Raw genomic sequence first — 9,035 nt, 5'->3', positions numbered from 1 at the left:
ATTATTATCATTATAGAATTATTATATTGTTCTTAATATTTTATTATTAAATAAATATTATCTGCAGGGAAGGCAGATTGGCATCACATAAGTGTTACGTCACTGAAAACTAATCAATACACAAAACAATGTGCTAAGGCTACACTAGGGAGTCTCACTTCTGATCTCAAGGTTCTGCCAGGTTATCCCAATTTCTCAACAAAACTCTTTATCAAACTTATTGTATCTTATCCCGCACTATATCGGAACTGTTTTAAAAGGGATCTTGTTAGTCATTTTCCTTAAAAAAAAAAAGAGAAATCCAAGTCATGCCTTTTCTATGAAATCTTTGGAGGTTGCTATGACAATGTTATTTGTAGCTCAGCCCACAATTCATATTCTTCAGCTTTTACCCAAAGTAACCTGGTTCTGCTTGCTAGGTATCATCTTCTAAGACTCCAAGAGATATTGCCAAAGCTTTCTCCAGAGACTAGGATTGGAAAAATGACGGCATTATTAAATGCTGAACTTTACAAAAATCATTTCTATTTTGAGCACCCTAACATAGTTATCTTCATTTTGCATAATCCTTTTTTTTTTTTAACAAGGATGTATATTTTTACATGGTTGCAATTACAGCAAACACAGAGTTTTGTGTTATTCCTTCACCATTTCCAATAACGAAAGCATTTTTCATATATTACAATTGGGGGATTATTTTAATGTTAAAGAATACATGATATTTAATGGATACAATCTATATTTAATTTAATCCGCTTCCTATTACTAGCTATTTGTCTTCATTTTTTTCCTTATTACAGATAGATTCACAAATAATATTATTATGAATATTTTTTTCCTCTACAGAATTGTTTCTTTGAATGAGACAGGGGTTATGGTTTGTTTGGCTTGTATCGACAGTATTTATAAAAGTGTAAATCTGAATGTGTTTAGGTGAGGCAAGTACAGTAACCTGTATTCCCATTGCCTTCCCCCAGGCCAACATTGTACATTTAGATTACCTGCTTGACCCTGAAAGCATTTGAATTTTTGACTCCTGGATTACTGGCTCAAAGGCGTAAGTATCTTTATGACTTTCAATAACAATGATCATTTAACTCTTCTAAACCAGTTATACATGTATTTCAATGTCACCAACTTTCATTTATTTGAGTACTTTCCAAACGTTAGGTGCTGTATAGGCATTGGGGACACAATGAGCAAGTAAGACAATGAACAGGGAGTTACAATGCAGTCTGAATTAATAGAACTTAGAATAGGGTACTAAGGGAACCCATAAGAGAAGCAGAAACAAGTCTTCTCCAAATCGGGTCATTACATGGGGAAGTGGTAGCAAGTAGAAGAACGGAGGAAGGAGAGAAGTCCAGGCAAAGAGAGCACCACATGCAATGGCCTGGACAACATAAAGCAAGCATATTTTAAGTATTATGAGAATGGAGAGGGTGAGGTTAGTGTTGAAAGACATGAATATATATGAAAAAGCATATATATATGATTTTATAATGTAGTCATCATTAGGTATCATTTAATAATTTTTTGTCAAATTTACTAACTATATAAGCATGTTATACGTGTAAAGTAGATTTAGTATGCATCGCATCTAAGAAAATCCGATTCCTGACATAATCAGCAGAATGAAAAGTGACACAGAGATTAGAAAACTCCCCAGCACTTGAGAGAAGAGAGGTTTGTGCAGTTTGATGGCAGCACAGGCCCATGTGTAGGAGAAGGGGAGGTGATGGAGCAGCAGGGATAGGTTAGAACAGTTGGAGTGCCTGGAGGGCCAGGCCAAGGAGTTCACTTTGTATTAACTCAATGGTCAATGAAATTACATAGCCATTTTAGAGGAAACAAAATTATAATTAAAACTGTAGAGGAAACACTCATTCCTTTCACTAAAGCAAAATGCAGAACATCCTGGTGTCAGCACTGGAAAACAATCTCCAGGTAATTGAAGCAGGAAAACCACATCCATTTAGGGGTTCTCTCATTTTCATTATGACTGCTACCACCATAGCAGCCTCTAGGCTTCCATTCTAACACTTTTGTCCAGGTATGGAGCAATCAAAAACATCTTGCTTTGTTTCACTTTAGTACAAATGATATAGAAAAGACATCAAAAGAATTTATTAAGTGATAAGAGAGAATAACTGGGAAACAAAGCGTGTGTATGAAATATATAAACAGTCTAGTTTACAAAGAACTACTTTATTCTTTATAGAACACTGTTAGCCCATAGTCCATGTTATTCTACATTGGACACCAAGTATCGGTTAACCCTATGAAATAATATGTAAGACATTATGTGCACTTATATAGTCTTTGTATACAGGATGTGATGGAAGAGGACCTCTACCAATAGATAGAAAAGAAGTTCTTGTAATTGTGTGTTATGCAAGCCAAAAGCGGATGGGGTAATTTGCCAGAAATAATACTATAAGGGATATAAATAATTTGGTCCAAGTACTCCACTCTCTGGGTTGCATTATTCAAGAGTAAATTTTAGAATGTCTGGAAGCAGAGGTCTTACCCAGTGTTCGAGACATATGAGGTCTCTGAGAATTTCTCTGAAATCACACTGAACATCTTGTGTACATGTATGTGTGTGTGTATATCTCCTGGGAAGTCTTTAAAAGGCTCATAAGCTCTTTTGTGGCACTTCTTCAATTCACTTCTGTGCTGGACCTCCCCATTTATGAAAGCAGAAGTTTCAGCCTCTGAGACTTTGGGCACAAGTCAGCAGGTGGTGACAGCTTTCTCTTCCAACACTGCATCTTTTAAGCATTCTTAAGAAAGCAAGCAGCCATCAGTTATGAACATCATTCAGGTGACGTTCTGTATGTATGAACTGTATTTGAGATTAAAAGATGGGGAAGAGATGGGAAGTGAGTAGACATGAGACTATTATAGGGCTCAGGAGAAAAGTGGCAGAATCTAATTACGATGGGATGAGTGGGAATACAGAAATGAGGATGGGCAGAGGATGCACATCTTGGTATTTGGTATATACCGCAGGGTTTTTTTTCACCAAGTTGTCATTCTGTGTTTGGAAAACAAAATTGGGGGGAAAATGAAATCAAAGAGTAAGTCAGTGCTTGGCATATAATAGGAATGTAATAAATTTTGGAAAGACTCACACTACCATGGTGAAACTTTTAGTACTAAACATATATTTAGGATTAAACATATATTCATTTGCAGAACAGACAGAAGTTGGACTTTTATATTACTAATGCTTACAATACTTCAACTTCTGGTCATCTTATACAAGTTCATTAGACCACTGATCGTTGTTGCAATGGAGTTCTGAAAGTTTAATTTTGAGATGTGAATGAGAAATGAGGTCATGGCATAGATGAAGACAGGCAATGAAACTATAAAATTGGTAAGCTTGGTCTATGAGAACCTATATGAGCAAAGAATCTGAAAAAGAATAGATATATGGATATGTATAACTGAATCACTTTGCTGTACACCTAAAACTAACACACTGTAAATCAACTATACTTCAATAAAATTAATTTTTAAAAAATTAATTAGTTAAAATTAAAAAACATTAAGCTTGGTGAAGTGTAGTTGACCTCATTCAGGAAAGTAGAAGTAGGCGCTGGTTCTGGAGGATACAGGAGTGGTTTGAATAGAGAGAGGGCCAACTTTACTTCCTAACAGTAAGTTAAAATTAGGGGAATACAGAGATTATAGAATAATAATCAGAAAGTGGCCTAAATGTAAGAAGCAGGCTGGCTCTTCTTATACTAGAGAAAGAGAAAGCTAAATTTGTGGTGGAGATGGTAGGGGAATCATTTGAAACAATCCAGATTTCCAATTGAAGTGAAGAGGTCAGAAAATATTAAGGATAAATAAAGCTTAGTTTATTCATTAGGAACATGGAAATTAGGAACATGGAAGTTAGAGTTAGTAAAAACCAGTCTCAAAATGGTAATTCTCTAATTCTGAACTAATCAGAAAAAAATATGAACTATAGTGCACATTAAGTCAATGTTGAGGAAAATGATGTATTTATTGGAGTACAATTCAGTTGTTATTTTACAATGCTTTAACAAAAGTACACACTAAATACATAGAATTTATATATACTATAGTATAAGTATACTTTTTAGCATAGAAAATTACAAAATTATCTAATCACTTAAAAGAAAATAGCATTATCCTTCTCACAAAGTTCTGAAATTAAAGAAAAAAATTATGAAGATATAAACTATTCACTGAAGTTTCTGAAATAATCAGAAAGCTTGAATCAAAGAGAGATTGCATTTAAGGAGGATGTGTTATTGTTTAATTCAATGGTTAAAGAAACAGAAAAATTAAATGGGAACACTTTTCTGTTAAACTTTCCCCTCGGGCAGCTGGTATAAATAAGGGAGCTAGCATGGACCCTCCATTTCCCTTGAACAGGTGTTAACTTCTTCCTGTTTAGAGGGTTTCACTTCATGGTTAAGAGCATGGCCTCTGGGCTCAAATATTTTGTGCCTGAATCCTGGACATGTCACTTGTTAAGTTTGCAACTTTTGGCAAGTTGCTTACTTTCTCTAAGCCTCAATATTTAACTGTGTAATGTGGATAATATTTGTGAGGGTTAAATGCCACTGACAAACGGTAACTGGTATACATTTAAGCGCTCAATAAATTTGTCTATCAGGAGGAGTTTGGACATCGAGGGAGATGGTAGATAGATTCAGAAGGGAAATGTGAGAATTCATTTAGAGTGAACAGTTTCGAGGAAGATGACAACTGAAAGGGGGATCCTCCTTCCCATTCAGCTGCTAGAAAAAGAGGTGTGTTTAACAGAACAGAGAAAACAGGCTGAAATCCGGTGGCCCTGTGGGCACTGGAGGAGGGGAAGCATGTTAGGAGTGTTTCACACACAGACCGAAGAAGCTAAATACTACACATCCAACAGAGCTGCGGATATCTATTTCAGTATGTCTGTGGGTCTATCTGTACAATGTTTCTCTTGAAAAGTCAGCAAGCGCTGTGAAGATAGAGCTCCAATCCTCTCTGACACTTGTTTAGGGGAGGGGAGGCAGCAGAGAAATCTCAGGGTGGAAGACAACCTACAAATACCTGCAGGGACATACATGACTACGTTCCACTTTCCTCCTGGTGTCAGAAGGCAAACAAGCTAGCACCTCTGTCTTGGACTTCCCAGCCTCCAGAACTGTGAGCAATAATTGCTGTTGTTATAATCTACCCAGTTGGTGGTATTTTGTTATAGCAACATGATTGGAGTAAGATAGCATCTTTCTACCCTAGAGGAATAAGTCCTAGACTAATTACCTAGTAAAATTTGTGCATTACCTCAACATACACCAAGTGATGCTGGATGAGGTAAAATCCAGAAACAAGGTTGCTGAAGAGTTCTGTCATGATCTACTCTCACATACTATCACATACCTCAGAGATACTACATATTTACTTGTGTTAGGAGCTTCACATGGCAGTGGTTTTCTTCATGGCAGTGTGAACACCAGCATCACTGCTACTTGCTACTCCTAAAGGAGCCTGAATGCCTCACTCCTCTTCCTTGAGAGCTATTCCAGTTTTCACTTGGCTAATCTTCAAGCTACTTATCATAAGTGTCCATTCTCTTGATTTTCAGGAACACTCATTACTATTATATCCCTCAGGGCAATTTTAGAAGTTTAAAGCAATGAAGAGTAGCTTCTTACGATAAGAAAAAAGAATAAGGTGGGTTGTTGTTCATTTATTGATCATTTATGAGTAGCTGTCATATGCCAGGCATTGGGGCATTGTGCTTTTGACGTCAGAAGCAGTCCCTGCTTTCAAGTGGTCTCTGGTAAAGCTGGGAGGAGTTTCAACTGGACAGAATAGTATAACATAATGAGTAGATAAGTGCCAGGACAGGGTGCCAGGGTGGGAAGGAGGACACAGAGAAAGAATGAGTTCATCATGAAATATTTTTGAAGAACAGGACACCTGATTTGTGTTTTGAAGGAAATGTAGAAGTGTGAAAGACAACAAAAAAGTTTCAGAAGTGAACATTCTAGGCAGAGGCTACAGCAAGATTTAAAAAGCAAGAGGGCACAAACCACAGAGCTGATCTCCCTGTGCTACGTGGCTGCTTCCCACTAGCTATCTATTTCACATTTGGTAGTGAGTGTATATATGTCCTGTGACCACCTAGAGGCGTGGGATAGGGAGGGTGGGAGGGAGACGCAAGAGGGACGAGATATGGGGATATATGTACATGTATAGCTGATTCACTTTGTTATAAAGCAGAAACTAACACACCATTGTAAAGCAATTAGACTCCAATAAAGATGTTAAAAAAATAAAATTAAATTAAAAAAAAGACACGAGGGCATACAGAGCAATGGTGGGCCTAAAGAACTGCCAATAGGTACGTATGGCTGGAGTGTAAGATCATTTGAGCAAGTAATGCAAAGGATACCAAAATGTGCAGTGGATAATCTAAGGTAAGGATATATCACCTTTCTTTTTTTCACCCTAGAAATATTTACTGAGTGACTCTTATGTGCCAATGATTGTTGTAGGTTCTGCAGTGAAAAAATCATGACTCTACCTGCACGGAATTCGCATTCTACCTAGGGAAGAGACCGAAAATAAACCAATACCAAAATATTGATATATTGTTTGGCAGACGGGAACAAACATATGGAGAAAACTATATCAGAGATGGAATGGAGCATGTGTAGGTTAATGTGTGCACCTGCATGGGGATGCACAACAGCTGTTTTTTATAGGATGATCAAGGTCTCACTGATGTGGTGACATTTGACCAGAGACTTGAAGGTAGTCATATCCTATCTATTATCATAACCTCTAGTATCATATTCTATTTATATGTGTATGGATTACTTTTCTAGAACATTTCCAGAAGATGAAATCGTAAATGCAAGGGCCTTTGGATGGGAGAACGTTGAGTGTTGAAAGTACAAACTAAGAGGCTGGTGTTCCTGGTGTGGAAAGAGTGAGAAGAGCAGTGGATAAACTGGAGAGCTGGTGGTGGCGAAGCGGGTGCAGAAAAGATAGGGCTTTTTAGAGTCTCTTTAAGTACTTGTTCCCTTGTGGCTCCCCACCTCTTAGACAGAATCAAGGAACTGTCTAGCCCCAGGCAGTGGAGAATAGGCATTTGATAGTTTTTGCTAAAGAGTTAAGCTTAAAAGCCTAAAATCTTTATGGACAGAGAGAAATTTTGCTATATTTCTTCTTTACTACATCAGAGTAATAGATGGATAAATCCAAAGAATTTTCCACAAAGGGAAAGCACCATCAGGATTTGCGTATTTTTTGTTTTGTCTTGTTTTTTAACAAGAGGGAAGGGAAATTACCGTTACTGTTTGTAATCTAGAAAGACTGGGGTAAAGAGAGGTTAAATGGCTCATTCACTGCAAACCTGGGCTTAAGAGGACAGTCGAGAGTGTTCAACATGATGCCCTCGGGCAATCACTTACTCAGAGGAGGGCCAATTACTTTTTTTTTTTTTTTTTTTTTTTTTGCTGTACGCGGGCCTCTCACTGCTGTGGCCTCTCCCGCTGCGGAGCACAGGCTCCGGACACACAGGCTCCACGGCCATGGCCCGCGGGCCCAGCCGCTGCGCGGCATGTGGGATCTTCCGGGATAGGGGCACGAACCCGTGTCCCCTGCATCGGCAGGCGGACTCTCAACCACTGCGCCACCAGGGAAGCCCTACTTTTTAAATTAAATTAAATTTATTAATTTATACAGCAAGTTCTTATTAGTTATCTATTTTATACATATTAGTGTATACATGTCAACCCCAATCTCCCAATTCATCCCACCACCACCACCCTTGCCCCGCTTTCCCCCCGTGGTGTCCATACGTTTCTTCTCTACATCTACGTCTCTATTTCTGCCTTGCAAACCGGTTCATCTGTACCGTTTTTCTAGATTCTACATATATGTGTTAATATACGATATTTGTTTTTCTCTTTCTGACTTACTTCACTCTGTATGACAGTATCTAGGTCCATCCACGTCTCTACAAATGACCCAAGTTCATTCCATTTTATGTACGTACTACGTCTTTTTTATCCATTTGTCTGTCAGTGGGCATTTAGGTTGCTTCCATGACCTGGCTATTGTAAATAGTGCTGCAATGAACATTGGGGTGCATGTGTCTTTTTGAATTATGGTTTTCTCTGGGTATGTGCCAGTAGTGGGATTGCTGGGTCATATGGTAATTCTATTTTTAGTTTTCTAAGGAACCTCCATACTGTTCTCCATAGTGGCTGTATCAATTTACATTCCCACCAACAGTGCAAGAGGGTTCCCTTTTCTCCACACCCTCTCCAGCATTTGTTGCTTGTAGATTTTCTGATGATGCCCATTCTAATCGGTGTGACTTTCAATACGCTTCCCTGGGGCAGTAGTGATTATCTTCCCAATAGCTTGGGCAGCTTGGTGAAGAAGATCAGAAGCTGACTTCAGCTTTTCATAGCTCTCCATCTTTCTACTTCCTAAATTCCCATTCCTTTTACTTGAGCACTGGTTCATCAAATATGTCACAGCAGCAGAAGCTTCTCCTAGAAACTTGTTAGAAATGCAAATTCCCAGCTGAGGCTCCGGAAATCATTGTTTTGACAAGCCTTCTGATTCTAGCTAAAGCTTGAGACCCATTGCTCTTCTTCTGATCTGAGAGAGAGCGAGGGGTGGGGGAAAGAGAGAGAAAGCCCAGGAAAGAATGCTGGAAAGTAAATTCAGAGAGCTTTTTATATGGGGTTTTTACTGTGGTAACTTACAAATGGTTGAAAAACACCCACAAATTGAAACATGTAGCTACTTTAAGGACTCTTCAGCAGAAATCAATCTTATTCCCGATCTATTACTTAATAGGTCATTTCCTCATGGGGATGACTAACAGCAATTCAACAGGAAATGCTTTTTATATTTAAATAACACTTTCTGTTCCAAGATGTCAAAATGTTTGACAAGTGGTCAAAATGCAGCTCACTAATATTCTCAACCCCATGGTAGTAAATAACCCACATCTACCATCACTGCTGTTTACT

At 38.2% G+C, this 9,035-nt stretch overlaps 1 long non-coding RNA gene across 1 annotated transcript; it reads right to left on the bottom strand.

Annotated features, from left to right (window-relative positions):
• Positions 1–1,122: 1,122 nt before the first annotated feature.
• LOC308611262 lies at positions 1,123–3,310 on the bottom strand. The gene is made up of 2 exons (XR_014014813.1): positions 3,241–3,310; positions 1,123–1,393 (listed from the first exon to the last, which is right to left on the bottom strand). It is a non-coding gene; the product is annotated as an uncharacterized lncRNA (long non-coding RNA).
• Between the last annotated feature and the right edge of the window lie 5,725 nt (positions 3,311–9,035).

Source organism: Mesoplodon bidens (genome assembly GCF_964165515.1).
Source record: "Mesoplodon bidens genome assembly, contig: HAP1_SCAFFOLD_426, whole genome shotgun sequence".
NCBI lineage: Eukaryota > Metazoa > Chordata > Mammalia > Artiodactyla > Ziphiidae > Mesoplodon > Mesoplodon bidens.
This window is presented reverse-complemented; position numbering and strand designations above follow the sequence as displayed.